Consider the following 16,704-nt stretch of genomic DNA (forward strand, 5'->3'; position numbering starts at 1 on the left):
CATATGTTATCCTCCTCAAGCTTGAAAAAAATAAAGAGCTACTGGTCAGCAATGGCTGGGGGAAAAGGGGAAGAAAACTTGAATAGCTTCATTGGTAGCAGGTCGCTCTTGAACATGACACTTTCACTCCGTCACCATGTTTGAGTCGGGTTGGGTTATTCCGTTCACCAGTCATATCACCATTGGTCCACCGTACCATCCATCTTGGGGTTATCACTACCAATCCATTTCAGTGTCACTGGTATGTTCAAGAGAATTCACTCAAAAAATTCACCAACCTAGCTAACGCCTCATCCGCTGCAATACCTTCACTCTCCATTTTTCATGACCACACCCTGAACCTTGTATCATCAGATCGTTTTCACCTCCAAAAAATCATTTGCTCCATTATGTGTCATAGATGTGGGATTCATTAAGGCCCTCCTACGACGAGTCACTTCTTGTCGACATTAGCTCATTATCCAACAAGTTGACTTAGGAACAACCCTTTCAGTACTTTGAAGCTTGCATACCTCAATGGCAAGTTGCTCACTTCCAGCGATAGGTTTACATCAATGGCCTTCGACCGAAAGATTTTACATGGTGTTCGACATCAAATCATGTATTCACACCACGTGAATTGTACTGTAGTACCTTGAGGGTCATCATCATTATCGATGATTCCTCTCGCGCCTGTTAACAACTTACATCATTGGCTGGTAATTAGGCGTTGTCTTTCCATGTTCGACATCAGAACATCTTCTCACATGGATCGACTTGTACTTCGGGCGAAGATTGAACAAGTTTGAAGACCCCGGATCTAGTTTCATCCATCCGGGCTATGATATATTCAAGAAAATAAAGACATCAAATGTAGATCATTGTTGCATAGATAATCATCCAAACTAAAGGATGATAGCTCTACTAGAATCATCAGTATCCCACACAGACGATTGTCTGTCTTATGTACATGAATATGAATTTATAAAGCTGAGCATGGGAATGCCCGCCTCAGCTAGATCATGAGAATATTGTGAAGATAATGTATTGTGTTGTATCTTATTACAGGTCACCTTCCAATTCAAAAAACCTCGGATCCTCATTATAAATCATTTCACCCGACATCAAAAGATTTATGACCTCATGCTTTAGGGGGCAACTGTTATAGACATATTTGGGCACTACAACCCCAATCACACATGTCCATAAACCAAGGGCTTCTAAACCCTTAAAAGTGTTGTTTCATACCCTAAAGGAACAAGGCCAGCTGATTACATCATCTCCCAGAAGTTCTCCATGAAAAACTACTCAGAATTGGTCAAAACAGGACCATACAGACTGCTCCATGCATAGGGTGCAATGCATCTCACCTATTACACATGGGGGGTGCGATGCATACTGGAAATACCTTCTGGAGGGTGCGATGAGCAAGAGCAAACAAATGGCAGAAGCAGTGTGCTAGGTGGAAACCTAGAGAATCTTCTAGAAACTGCTCATATGACACTTGCCTCTCTGAATTCGCCCAAGGATGAGTAAGGGATTTGAAATCTCCAAGTGGACCAAGAACTATCAGTGAAATGGCACTAATCAAAATCCCAGAAGCTGACTCACTCTCCTGTAAACATCTATATATGGATCCCTCATCCAAGAGATCCAAAGGCTGGAATTTTGTAATTTGCAAGGAAGTGTTGTTGGTTTCTCTTTGAAGACATTGTTGGGTGATCTTGCTTTGTATGATGTGAAGAGGGCTTTCATGCTGCGAGGATGATTCTAGATCAGACAGCCTCGTTGTAATCCTCTCTTCTACTACTTCTATCAATAAAGCTATTTGAGTTTTCCTCCATATGCTTGTATATCTCTGAATCTTGTTTGTGTATGCATTTATATGGTTAATGTACATCTGATCCTACATTATTTATGGTTATATATCTCTATGCTTTGATGGTATTTTGCTGCCTTGGCTCTACAGGTGTTCTTTGAAATAGGACAAGTGAGGAAGGAGTGGCGAAAGCTTTATCAAAGGAGAGAGGAAACAAGCAAGGAGACTAGCGAAAGACTGAGGTTGGTGCTCTATGCTTCTCTCTCATCTATCTCTCATAAAGGAAAACACAAGTAAATTTAATCTTTTTGTTTCTAAGATAGCTACCTGTCTTAGTGGGACTAGTAGCTCTGAATAGACACTAGTTTTCCTGATAACATATACGCACTCTTCTTTCTGTGAAAGTGTGTGTGTATGTTATACGCTCCTTTTGTTCTGTTAACCCGCATGTATATGCAACTTGGTCAATGTTGAACCTGCGTATACCTCTCTTTCTTCATTATGTGAATACTGATCTGTAATTCTTTGTTGTTTTCCTGTTATACTCTGATTCCTTGAAGCTACCCTGCATTGCATTCTGTCACATCTGATATTTCTTCTGTAGATTCATCTAGTTACCATATACAAGTGATTTGTTCTGCTACAGGTGGGTTACCATCAAGTACAACACATACATCATAATGCCAACAATCTCCCCCTTTGGACTTGATGGCAACAACAACCACACCAAGTCACTCTCCCCCTTTGACATCAAGGGCAAAGTGTCATGCTCCCCCTGAGTACATGGTGAATTCTCTGATATGCTGAAGTGTGCTAATTGAGCTCCCATGATCGAGTCCACGCTCCCCCTGAGCATAAGCAAAGTCAGCAAAAATATGTTCTAAAGGAAGAAAATGACTCTATACATACATCACAAATGGACTTCCTAACACCAATGACTCATACATACATCCATCTCCCAACCAAGTGGGGATATACCAAATTTGACTCATCCACCCAACCAAGTAGGGATATACCAATTGTTTATACGTGTCAAAATAGAAACATTATATCATCCATCCCATGCATAGTGGGGTTACAAGTTAGGTCTTTTCATGACCTTTACATTAAAAGATGTACATGACATATATAACAGAGACCAAATATCTTTAAAAAGACCATGATAGTCATCAAAAACTATCATATGATCTGCACCATCAGTGGCATCTGTCAATCAGCATCCAGACCAACAACCTATATATGTCCATCATTAGTTCCCAAGCTATCATCAACCATGTTCTCCCCCTGAACCTGTTCCAACTATTCACTGTTAGATTTGATCATTGCATATGTCAGTAAGAGATATCAAAGCATCATCATCAATTAGATATACAACAAGTTATCAACAACTTAATAAGAACCAATATATTTCCACATGTTATCAACAGAGTGAAACCATCATCAAACAACGCAGATAATTGACAGAACCATAACAAACCCCTTTTCTTGAGTCTGGCACACTGCTTTTCTTCAAACCAACATATACGCGACTGTGGCCACAGAAACCTGCGTATGTACGCAACTACACTTTATGAAACTCGCGTATAACCACCTTTCTTTGAAGAAAATAGAATTTAATAGCAAGATGATGCAACAACTACTCCCAGCTTTTCTCTGAGATATTCAAATGTCTCTCTGGGCAGTGGTTTAGTGAATATATGAACAACCTATTCTTTGGAGGGAACATACTCTAGTTTGACCTTTTGTTCAAGCACTTGTTCTCGTAGAAAATGATATTTAATGGGTATGTGCTTGGTCTTGGAGTGCATTATTTGATTCCTTGAGATATCGATGGCACTTGTATTATCACATAAAATGGAGATAGGTGGAGTACATGTGATTTGAATGTCTTGTAAGGTTTACATCATCCAAAGTACTTGTGTGCAGCAAGATGCAGCAACCACGTATTCTGCTTCAGCTGTATATAATGCAATTGAACTTTGTTTCTTGCTGAACCAAGACACTAACCTAGAACCCATATAGAATGCACCACCACTAGTGCTTTTTCTGTCATCAACACTTCCTGCCCAATTTGCATTTGTATATGCATGAAGTGTAAGATCTGTATCTTTAGGATACCATAAACCAAAGTTCTGTGTTCCTTGAACATATTTGAGAATCCTTTTGACTGCCTAAAGGTGTGTTTCCTTAGGATTTTCTTGGAATATTCCAACTATTCCCACTGCATGCATGATGTCCGGTCGGGTACCTGTTAGATAAAGCAGACTGCCGATCATGGATTTGTAAGTTGGTTGACGTACTGCTGCTGATTCATCATTTGAGCTAAGACTACATCATGTTACCATTGGGGTACATACTGGTTTAGAATCTTTCATGCCATACTTCTTCAGGATCTGTTTGAGATATTTGGTTTGTGAGAGAAAAATACCATCTTTATTTTGTTGAACTTGTATACCAAGAAAATAGGTAAGCTCTCCAAGCAAGGACATTTCAAATTCTTGTTGCATTACAGAGGCAAAATTCTGACTCATGGATTCTTCATTTCTACCCAAAACGATATCATCAACATACACAACAATTATTAGTGATTTATCAATGTCCATCTTTGTATATAGATTGCTATCTACTGACCCCTTTGAAAAACCCTGTTGGTGGAGATATTTGTCAAGATGGTAATACCATGATATTGGAGCCTGTTTTAGACCATAGAGAGCTTTTCTGAGTTTGCATACAAGTTTTGCATCATTTCCAAGAATGAATCCTTCTGGTTGTTCAATATAGACTTGTTCTTCTAAGTCTCCATTAAGAAAGACAGATTTTACATCCATTTGGTATACTTTGAATTTTTGAAAACTAGAAAGAGAAAGAAACATTCTTATGGCTTCAATTCTAGCAACAGGTGCAAAGGTTTCTTCAAAGTCTATACCCTCTTGTTGAGCATATCCTTTACAAACAAGTCTGGCCTTGTTTCTAATAACTTCTCCGTTTTCATTCAGCTTGTTTTTGAATATTCATTTAGTTCCTATGATATTTTTATCATGAGGTCTAGGAACTAATTCCCAAGTATTATTTTTTTCAATTTGCTCAAGTTTTTCATTCATGGCCTTGACCCGACATTCATATTTACATGCTTCATTTCATTTTGAGGTTCAGTGGAAGTTAGTGATACTAGGTAGCTTGAGGCTTTTGTAATAGATCTTCTTGTCTGCACACATGCCCCCTTTTCTCCTAAAATTTGAGTTTCTGGATTATTTTTCTGAACATACCTGGATGGAGTATTTTCTTCTACCATTATCTCTTCTTCTGGTGATTCATTGGTTTCTTCTTCAGAATCAGTGTGATTTGATGTGGGAAAATGATCCTCATTTTTTTCATTGTCATAATCTTTAGTTTTTATCTGTTTTGGATTTTTGCATGCTTCATCAACTACAACATCAATACTTTCAATAATTTTCCCAAGTCTTTTATTATAACATTTATATCCTTTACTTCGGGAAGAGTAGCCAAGAAGAATACCTTCATCTACTCTGGGTTCAAACTTACCAAGTTTTTCATCAGTCCTTTTGATGTAACATTTGCTTCCAAAAGCTTTGAAGTATTTTACAGTAGGAGTTTTACCATACCAAAGTTCATGTGGAGTTTGAGTGTTGTTTACCTGAACATTTGCTTGGTTGAGAATAGTGACGATGGCAAATGCAGCTTCACCTTAGAAGGTTGCAAAAGTTCCAGATTCATCTAGCATAACGCAAGCCATTTGTTGAATAGTTCTGTTCATCCTTTCTACCACTCCATTTTGCTAAGGAGTCCTTGCAGTGCATAACTGCCTTTTTATTCCATGTTGTTCACAGAAGTCAAAGAATTCATCTGAGGTAAATTCCCCTCCTTGATCAGATCTAAGGCATTTGATTTTGTGATCTGATTCATTTTCAACCAAAGCTTTGAAGGGTTTGAAATTTTCAAATGCTTCATATTTATGCTTTAGAAGACCTATCCAACACATTCTGGAAAAATCATCAATGAACAATATAAAGTATTCTTCTCCATGAGGTGACTTTTCCTTGAAGGTCCACATAAATCAGTATGAACAAGTTCAAGAGGCTTACTAGCTAATCCTTCCTTTTCGATGAATTGAGATCTGGTTTGCTTACCGAATTGACATGATTTGCATATAGTATTTTCAGGAATGTTGATATCTGGAAGATCTCGAACAGCTTGGAATATGCATGCTTTTCTTATTTGAGAAAAGCTTAGATATCCCAATCATCTATGCCATAGCTAGTTTTCATCATTTTTGCTTAGATAGAATTGTTGTTGTCCTCCCTTGAGTATGTATAGGTTGTTTGGAGTTCTTGTACCTTTAATCAAAATTTATCCTGTATCAAGCTCACGAACAACACGTCCATTTGACCAAAACATTACTTCATTTCCTTGATCACACATTTGACTCACACTCAACAGGTTATGCTTTAAGCCATCAACATAAATAACATTTCTAGCTTTAACTTTTTCTTTCAAGAAAACAGAGCCTTTACCTTTTATGACAGCAGGAGTGTCATTTCCAGATGAGACACTCTTTTCTTTTTCTAAGGCATTATATGAGTGTAGTTTTTCTTTGTCACCTATCATGTGTTTTGAGCATCCACTGTTGATGTACCACTAGTTTTCTTGTCCTTCTGTGTACAAGGCTATACCACATCTTTCTGTTTGTGGTTCTTTCTTTCTCCATATTTTGGGATTTAATGGAGTTTTCTCCTTTTGAGATATTTGCTGAAATTTGCTCTTGCATTCAGATTCTTCATGGCCAAAGTTGTTACAGATTGAGCATTCTATTTCATTTTCAAGTAGAGAAAAGTTATTATAGGAACTTTTCTTGATCCCTGTCACATTCCTTTGGTTTCATGCTTCTCTAGTCATGACGGTTTTGTAAGCAACACATTGAGCAACTTTGTGTCCAAAATTATGGCATGAGAAACATTGACCATTAAAGAAGTTACTGCGATTATCGAATCCACTGACCTGGTGATTATAGTTTCTATTGATATTCATCTTTGAAGCAAATTGAGTATGATTTACCTGAGGTTGGTTGTGGCTTTTGTTCATCCTTGAAGTAAATTGAGCTTGGTTTACCTGGTGATCTGCTTTATGCCTTTGCTGACGATTATCAAACTGTTCACTGCTCTTTGCTGCGTCAAGATAGCTTTTAGTGGAGGTTGATACTGTGATTGAGATGCTTCTTCAGTATATCCAAGACCTGTATTTATTAGAGGAGAATGTTGTACTTTGATAATTTCATTTAAGGTTTCTGATCCTTTAGCAAATCTAAGATTGAGAGCTTTTGTTTTCTCAAGATCCTTTCTTAGACCCACAATTTCACATTCTAGCTTTTCATTGTGTTTTTCTCTTTCAACAAGTTGGTAAGTCAAGGTATCTATAATCATATTCTTTTCTTCTAAACAGATTTTAAGTTTAGAGATTTCTTCATAAAGGTCATCTTCATCTAAAGCATCTAAGAAATCATCATCTTCATAAGCCATTAGAAGTCTATAGTCATTACCATTTTCATCTTCATCACTATTTGATAAACCATCGCTATCTTCATGAGTATAGTAGCTCTTTTTACTTACACTTTGTTTTTTATTCCATTTTGCAGATTCCTTCCCTTTATCATATTTATCTTTATGAGGACATTTGGTAGCATAATGACCGACTCTACCACAGGCAAAACATTTGAAAGGTAGTTTACCTCTGAATCTTCTGGAACCTCGTTGAAGGTTCTTGACAAAGTTTGCTTCTTCTTCTTCTTCTGAAATATTTCCTGATTCATTGAGTTCTTCCTTTCCTTTTATTGAAGCTTTAAAAGCGGCTTCTCTCATATCTAATGGACCTCCTTTTCTCATCTCAAAGGCAATTAAGATTTTGTGCAGTTATGTCATAGTAATAGTCTGTAGATCTTGCTTTTCTTCTATGGCAGATACTTTTGATTTGAATTTAGCAGACAAGGATCTTAAAAAATTTTCAACTAAGGTAACTTCCTTTATCTCTTCACTCGTATTCTTCATGCAATTAAAAATCTCATCTATCTGTAAGAAGTAACTAGCTATACTTTCATCATTGTGCATCTTGAGAGTTTCATATTGAATTCTAAGAGTTTGCAGTTTAGCACGTTTTACTTGAGAGTATCCTTTGTATCTTAAAACGATTTTGTCCCATATTTCTTTGGCTGATTTGAGCTGCATAACTTTGACAAACTCTGATTGTGACAAACTTCCCAATAATGTATTGAAAGCCTTGGCATTGGTTTCATATTGCTTTTTACCTACCGTATCTGTAGGAATTGTTGATGGAAATGTATATCCTCCTTCCACAATTTCCCAGACATCTATTCCAAGTGATTGAAGATAGGTTGTGGTTCTTACCTTCCAGTAAACAAAGTTGCTCCCATCAAAGATTGGCGGTCTGATGGATCCCCTGCTTTCCTGATTACTCATGATGATGGATCTTCCTTCAAGCGATTAAGCTTCTTCTGAAAGGACCTGCTCTGATACCAATTGTTGGAAATAATACTGAGAGGGGGGTGAATTAGTATTATCATATCAATAATTTAATTTTCAAAAATTGATTTGTATACGCTACTTCAGCTTAGTGAACTAGCGTGTATACGCAACTGTAATTAATGCAACCAGCATATATGAAGAGATCTTTAGATTTTCCCAAATTATCATGTATTGAACTTTAATCAGTATATCAGGAATTCATTAGATGCACTAAAAGCAGAATAAAGCATCACACATAAGCAACACACAAGAACACCAAGATATAAGGTGGAAACCTAATGTGGGTAAAAACCACCTGTTGCTGTCATCTTTGTCTTCTTTTAATAATAAGAAAATTATGTTTACAAATTTTGTACTAGTGCAGTCTTATACCAGTACGCAAGCTTCTACCTGCAGAAGGCTACAACCTTCTCCCGTTCTCCAGCTTCTACTGGAAGGGAGCTACAACCCCCTAGCTCTTGTACTAGCTGATATGTTTACTAGTACGTAGGTGCCGGCCTACAGAAGGCTACAACCTTCTCTTTTCTACCAGGGACCATGTTTCATAAATTTTCAGACTAGATCCATCAACAACATCATAAGTGTAATTCAATCAAAATATATCTGCATCAACCAATCACCTTTACAAACGAATCAATCAATCACTTTGACAACCCATCAATCTGATCATTCAAAATACTGTCACCAGAATACAGTAACCAGAACCCAGAACTCTGCAACAGTAAACAGCAGCAACTAAAACATATATTATAAGGTATATGCTACTTTCATGTGTCGAACCTGCGTGTATACACGCTTTCCTCAAAGACAACTATCATATACATCTACAAATATTAATTCATAATTCTGCAGCTATACCAGACTTTAGTTATACCTAGATCATATCATTTATAGAATAATATATGTGTCAGTATTCAAATCTAGAATATTCATGAGCAAGAACACATAACGATAGTTCATTTTACGCCTTAAGATCCCGATCCATCATTAGATCTTATCCTCCATCAACCACTAAGGTTCCTCCTTGGTTTAGATCCAACAAATGCACCATAACCCAATAACCTGCATACTATATCTCACACTTCATCAGATATTTAATGCTTGTGTGTACTGGCCTAATGATCTTCTCCTCCTTTTATAGTCTTAGACATTTCTCAATACCATGGACCAAAACCACTTAGGACCAATACCTTGGATCAAATACCTAGGGTCAATACGTCGGACCAAATACTATGGTCCAATACCATGGATCAAAATACCATGGACCAAATACTTCGGACCAAAACTTAGTTTTCCAAGGTATACATGCTCTTCTTTCTGTGAAATTGCATGTGTACATTATACGCTCATTTTGTTCTGTTAACCATCGTGTATAAGCAGCTTGGTCAATGATGAACCTGCATATACCTCTCTTTCTTCATTATGTGAAGACTGATCTATAATTCTTTTTTTTTTTCCTATTATACTCTGATTCCTTGAAGCTACCTTCCATTGCATTCTGTCACATCTGATATTTCTTCTGTAGATTCATCTAGTTACCATATACAAGTGAGTTGTTCTGCTACAAGTGGGTTTCCATCAAGTACAACACATACATCATAATGCCAACAATTGTGGCCCAATCCATTATTATAGAATTAGAAGCAACATCAATCAGAGGTACCCATTCAACTAAAAACTTCGTAGCATCTGCATATCCAGATAATCTACATAGCATTGCAGCAATGTATAAATAAGGAGTGACAAGAGAGGCTACTGAATACATACCAGCTCTATCCATCTTTTGCTTGCTAGGATTTGACCTACGTTTCTTTATAATTTTAGATGGTTCTTCATTTTCAGCAGAAAAATTGCTCAGCAAATACTTTATCATAAACCTTGTGTGGTTGTGGTAAATGACACATTCTCCTGATATCCTCCGGTTTAAAAGAGTCGATGACCACTCGTATTGATGTTACAAATTCTCTGTCTTCAATGTTCACATTTTCAATAACCCATTTCACCTTATCAGTGTAGGGTAATATTTTTGGCCTAGCTGCTACCTAATGTAAAACAAAGGTTGTGACCTCAGGATAAGAAGCGTATGAGGATTCAATGTCATCTATCATCGCTTCCTTCTTTATTTCCTTCTCGAATATATCATAAACATTCTCCCAGGAGCCGGCACCGCACTCTAGTAAACAAGTCGTACCAGGAAATAAAGGTGATGATTCGAGTACATCTTTAGTTGGGGACTGTGTAACCTTTCCCTTATTCATCTTGACCATTAAGTTGAGTAATCGAATCTCTGTTATAGTCCTATCACCACAAAGAAGACGAGACTGATAGTGCAGAATATGAAAAATGGAAATATAACGACATGCAGATACGAAAACATTTTTCAAATTAATGAAACTGAAAAACTTAAATGCACTCGTAATGGTGAGAAGCTGCAGAGTCATAAATATCCATAACCTTAAACGATATTTGTGTAAGATTCAGATTAAATCACATTAATGTAGTCTTTCGCAAATAATATTTTCAGAGAAGATCATTAAAAACTTGTTAACGTACCATCCTTAGAACGTGAAATGTGATTTTACGATTTAATGATGTGCCACGTTGGTGGTCCCGAATTCTCTCGCAAATCGACGATTTACAATGTTACACAAATAGTTTTGATTACCAGTTTTGTGATTTTACGAAGCAAAAAATCTGACATGATTTGACCGGAAAGGAATATTCATGTATTCTTCGCTTATCACAAATCGACGATGTTCATATAGTAACGTTAACTGTTGCACACGAGACTTTGCAAAATGTGAAATGCGATTTCACTTTGTATCAAGGTAAAAGAATTTTTTATTTGGATTTTAATGAATTTAAACCAAATTATTTTCTAAAGGGTCCCCATTTATTATCTAAAGGATTTCACCATAAATGGGGGTTGTTGTACATCACAACAATTGACGATTCACTGGAAGAACCAGTTATCTCTGATAATTTCGAAGTTTCTAAAACTTTCAAAGTAAACATAGTTCAAGAAATAGGAATTGTATGAAATTTTAGATAAGTAACATTTCTCTGGATAATAAAAAAAAACTCACCTAATTATAATTCATTTGATATCCTCTTAAAGATGAAAATTCCTTTCCTCTTAAAGATGAAAATTCCTTTGTCTATATTAGTGTTTACTTAGTTTAAAAATAAAGTAGGGGGTTATTGCAGATCAGCTTTTCAATGTACTCATTTGTCATAGGTAGAGTCTCTGTTGCCAGCAAGGGTCCATAGCCTCGACAGGGTTACGTTTTAACCAACAATGATTCAGTTTCCCATTTTTCCATATTTTCACAATTTTCTAGAGGAACAGGTCAGGCTACATGAAGGGTTAGTAGGCAGAAATTGCGTAGTTTTTGGGAGGAACTTCTCGGGAGACTGGAAGCCAAAACTGTGCAATTCCCAAAGGGAACTAGTAGTTGGCTGCTGGGGTCACAAGCAGCCAAAACTACACAACTCCTAGAGGGAACTAGCAATTAGTTTTTGGGATCACTGGCAGCCAAAACTACAAATTCCTAGAGGGAACTGGCAGTTGGATGCTCAGTCACTGGCAAGAGAAACTGCGCAATTCCTGGAAGAAACTAGAAGTCTACTGCTAGGAGTTGCTGGTGGGGAAATTGCACTGAAGATGGGAAGTCAGCCTGTTGATCATCTCTGTGTAGTTTCTGAGCTGAGTGGATTGCTGGACGGCAGAAGGCCTACTCATGAACACTACGCAATTTCTTGGATGAGCAGCCATCGACTATCTGGATGACTGACAGGGAAAACTTCACAATTTTCTGAAGGAGACAGGGACGGGCACTTGATATTCATCTAGCCTATCTGCGCAATTTCCTTAGTCAATTGAGCGAGTGAAGTCAATAGCCTCTACGCAATTTTTGAAGGGAGTCAGTCCCGGGGTGACTGTCGAGTCTGATTGTCTAGGTGGTCAGCATGGAAGATGATTTGATTGCTTATGGGAAGCATAGCTTAAAATACTAGCTTGGTGCTTCTGCGCTGTTCTGATTGACAGTTGATCGAGTCGAAGGTGGGGTGATGGTCCGGCTATCAGAGGGCAATCTAGTAGTCAGAACTTCAACAAAAAATGACTAAGTGTCTAAATGATCGAAAGACACATAGGTGATTATATGAACACACACTCACATGACTCGACGATGAAATGACCCAAATCATCCAGACACATATGTTCAACATGACTGACCAATGATGCAAATGACAAGCGCTGACACTCATGATCAATTGTTCATTGATCGAGACATTGCTTGCGCGACAGTGAATGTGACTCCATGTGTGAGTGCGACAGATGCCTTCATAGCGAACACAACAAGCACATACAAAGCAAAGACTTTGAGCATAACCAAAACATAGTCACAAGCATGACTTAGACACCAGCATGCAGAAACTTGAATGAAATGAACAAGCAAGGAGATGCAAAAACTCACATGATCTCATAGAGTGAACCCCTGTGTGTGAAGTCATCAAGTGAAACTCTCAAGGGAGGCTCCGAAATTGGTGTAGGCCAAAATTTTGGAGGGTGGTTGTAGCCACTACAACACTTGGCGACACACTGGTACAACTCTAGCTTCTCTGTTTCAGTTCATTGCTAGCACAGGGACTTGGTCTTCCATGTAGTATTGAATCAATGTATGAGTTACTTTAGTTTCCCCACTTACCCCATGGACACACATGGTTCACCCTTTACCAACCCAGTCAAACACAATCAAAAGTTCAGCTTCACTCTGAATGTTTCAAATTCGAGAAGGGTAGTTTAGCTCGCGAGTTGAAGATTTTTAGAGTATAAGTTTTCATCTCTGGTGTTGCTTTGCTGCCAACAGGGCTGGACAGTACCCCAGCAGAGTCACACAGGAACACACACATTGCTCCACTACCAGTGAGCCTGGTTAGTACCTCGGTGAAGTTGCATGCTTCACCTCTCTGCGCAGGAAGCCTTTCTCTTCTTTCGCTTTTGTATTTTTCAAGAGGACTGTGCATAGGCACTTATTTATTTTTTGGGTGGAAGAGGGATCCCATTTTATTGAGAGTAGAAGAGATTGTCCCTTCAGATAAGCATGTAAGACCTCTGACATAGGTTTGCTCTTTTAGATTTTCCCATTCTTTGTTTCTACTAGTTGTATGAGCTTGAACACACATAGTAGAAGGCTGAGTACAAGCATGGGGCTTCCCAGTGTGGACACAGGTTCATGGTTGGACCAAAAATTCCCTTACAAACGGTTCGTATTTTCCATCAAGACTTCATCGTCTGAAGGTTATAACCAAGAACAGAGAAGACGGACACAAGACTGGCCAAGTGCTGCAATGTCACAAGTCTCTTCAAATTTCAGCCACGCACTCTATTCAAAAGATAGAGCGTAGTAGTTGGCAGCACTTATTTTCGAAAAGAAAAATAGTAATATATCAAACAAACAAAATGCACATGAACAAAAATAATAAGCAAAATAAAACAAAGAAAAAACAAAGATAATAAGAAAAACAAACTGAATGGAAACAATAAGCAGCAAGCGGACTATGTACATGGCACAGGCACGACCCGACCTACTGAAAATAATGCTTGAGATCTTGGCCGTTGGCAGGAAGTTTGTCAATCCTCCTACCAAGTCATTTCAAATGATACATGTGTGGGCCAAGCTTCTTGTAGACTAGTGCAAGTCCACCAGGTTTCATTACCAGAATCTGGTGGCATTCCAGAAGACCTTCAAGTGAAGACAACACCACTGTTTCAGGTACTGCATGCAACATGGGCTCAGATGATGGCACGGGGTAGTTGTCTTTATTCCAGGAAGGGTTCAAGTTTCTGAAATCAATGTATAAGCAGATTTTCCTAGAGTGCTTATGTGCAGGATTTAAACTAGAAAACCAAGTATGATGATGAACTTTGCAAGTAGTCCAATCACCTAAAATGTTAATCAATTTTTTCTATAAAAGGAGTGCAAACAACATGTATGTGTTACCTGGTCTTTGCTTCAATGGATTGTCTCCTCCTTTACCTAGAATCTCATGTTGGATTACTCGCGTGTAGTGTGTACTAAGGTCATCATCTACCCTTGCGAACACATCCCGGTACTATTTGATAAGGTGGTAAAAAACTAACCACTCTTATGGTATGCAGTTTGTACCAAGACTGACCATCTTCGGATCATCATTCGTCACTAGGTTTCTTTGTTCGTTCATAGTGGTGAGCTTGTGGTTTTACTGTTTCTTGGTCCTTAACCAAAGTTCTGTAAATCATAGAGCTTGTTTATAGAACCCAAACCCTTGGGGACAGGGTTTCCTTTCTTTCCCTCAGCTATAGTTTTCAGAGAAATCTCGTTCTTACCTTCATCAACTATTATGTTCTCGAAAGTATCAACGTTGTTCGCAGAGTATGGTATCACCTTGAGTGTGACCGTGTTGAGGCTAAGGGTCTTGGTCCTTGAGCCATCATGTGTCTTTAACTTGTTAAAATCCAAGGCCCACAGCTTGTTAATACACAAGTCATGTGGCATGCTAGTACCGTTGTTGCCATTGTTGCTATTTCTATTGCTACTTTTTGTACACTATACTGTACAAGTTTCATTACCATCAGTTGGGCAAGGGAGGAGTCCCAACTGCGCGTCAGGTGGGGTTGGAGTTGGTCATGAAAGATAACACCCCAATGTTGTCTCAAGGAGGAAGTTGTCGAACATGAGCTCTGCAAAGGCCAATGGTTCATTTTGTCATTGAGGGGAGTGACATTATGTTTCATGTACCTCTCAGATTCTACATAGATTTGGTTGCACTTTCCCTTGTACGGAAGCCACATGTGAGACCAGTCTGTAGCGAAATATCCATCTAGCTTGCTGGACCAGTCTCGTGAGTAATAAACCATATGCTTATGGTATGTCCACAACAACTATGTAGATGCATTGGTGGACTCGACTATCATGGGACAGTCTGATGTTCACGTCTCATAATTCACCAATGGTTGGTACCGATGTTCGATCAAGTTGGATGATTCACATGGATGTCTTGCTCCATTGTGCATTGATGTTCTTAGCAATTGAGAGTGGCATGATGTTGGCGGTCGCGCCAGAATCAACCAAGTAGTTGTGAACATTGCAGTTAAAAACTTGAAATGAAAGTAGGAATGAAGGGCAACCTGAGTTTGCTTCTTCCATCCAGAGTGTATTGAGCACCGTGAAAAGTGATTCGGTAGGTGTGCTTGCTCCATAGCTATTAGAGGCTGCACTATCTATTGCTGTTTGTCCCAAAGCACATAGCAAGATATCTCGCTGACTCTGGATCTTAGCCAACTCAAACACACTGATGTTCACTCGAGTTTTCTTCATGTCATCAAAAATGTGGTAGTCCAGAGGTGGTAGAGTCATCGAGGTGTCCGGTATGGAATAGATGTTCATGTTGTCCGGTGGAGTGTTTTTCAGCATGTTGCTCACGGAAGTACTCTTATCCGCTGCTATCTTCCTGGGCTTTCTTTTTGTTTTCTGCTTCAGGGTGGCCAATGGATCGGCCTTCCTTATCAACAATCTGATCTTTTCTTACATCTCCCCAAGTGTAGGGGGAGCCCCTTTAGTTATAAGATTGTAATGGTCAGTTTTCTTTTGAGGCTGCTTCTTGGTGTTCATTTACGAGCACTAATACGTGCTGACCACATGCCCAGAGCTTGATGGCTCATCAGGTGCAACCTCTTGATCATTGTCAGTGTCTTCTGGCTACTCCCACATATTGCTTCACACATTGAGTATATGACTGTAGAAAGCTTTTGTGACTCACTCCCAGTTCAAAAAAGAGTTCTCGGGATGATGTTCTTCATGGAAAGAACATAACTTAGAATCCACACACTGTTCGAGCTGGAATACAGTCTTCTGCGCAATTTTTGAAGCGAACCAGTCACTGTTTGATTGCTTCCTTGTCCCTAACCTTGCTTGCCACTGCTTGTTGAGCTGCTTGCTTGCCTCTGCTTGGGTGGATGAGTTCTTGAAAAAGTGTTCGTTTTATGTTGTTTGAGTTCAGACACTTCAGTGGTCAAGCTCTTGACAAGGAGAGTGAGGGTCTCAATATCGATTGCTTCCTTGTCCCTACCCTTGCTTGCCACTGCTTGGTACTTCCTTCTTGCATCCTTGGATTCCTTTTCTGATTCGTCAACCTTGATGACTCTAATCATGCGTAGGTCTTTCTCAACAGTGATAGCCTCGTCGTAGTTTTCTAGAAGTGTTGGTCTCGCAACCCGCTTAACGAACTGCACAATGTTGGTTGGTAATGCGGACGTGTAGTAGCCAACAGCGATGGAGTCATGAGGTTTAGTGTCCGCTGCAAACTTGT

This window comes from Pinus tabuliformis, chromosome 3_2, assembly GCF_031772625.1.
Source record: "Pinus tabuliformis cultivar Carrire ecotype Pingquan chromosome 3_2, CPIR1, whole genome shotgun sequence".
NCBI lineage: Eukaryota > Viridiplantae > Streptophyta > Pinopsida > Pinales > Pinaceae > Pinus > Pinus tabuliformis.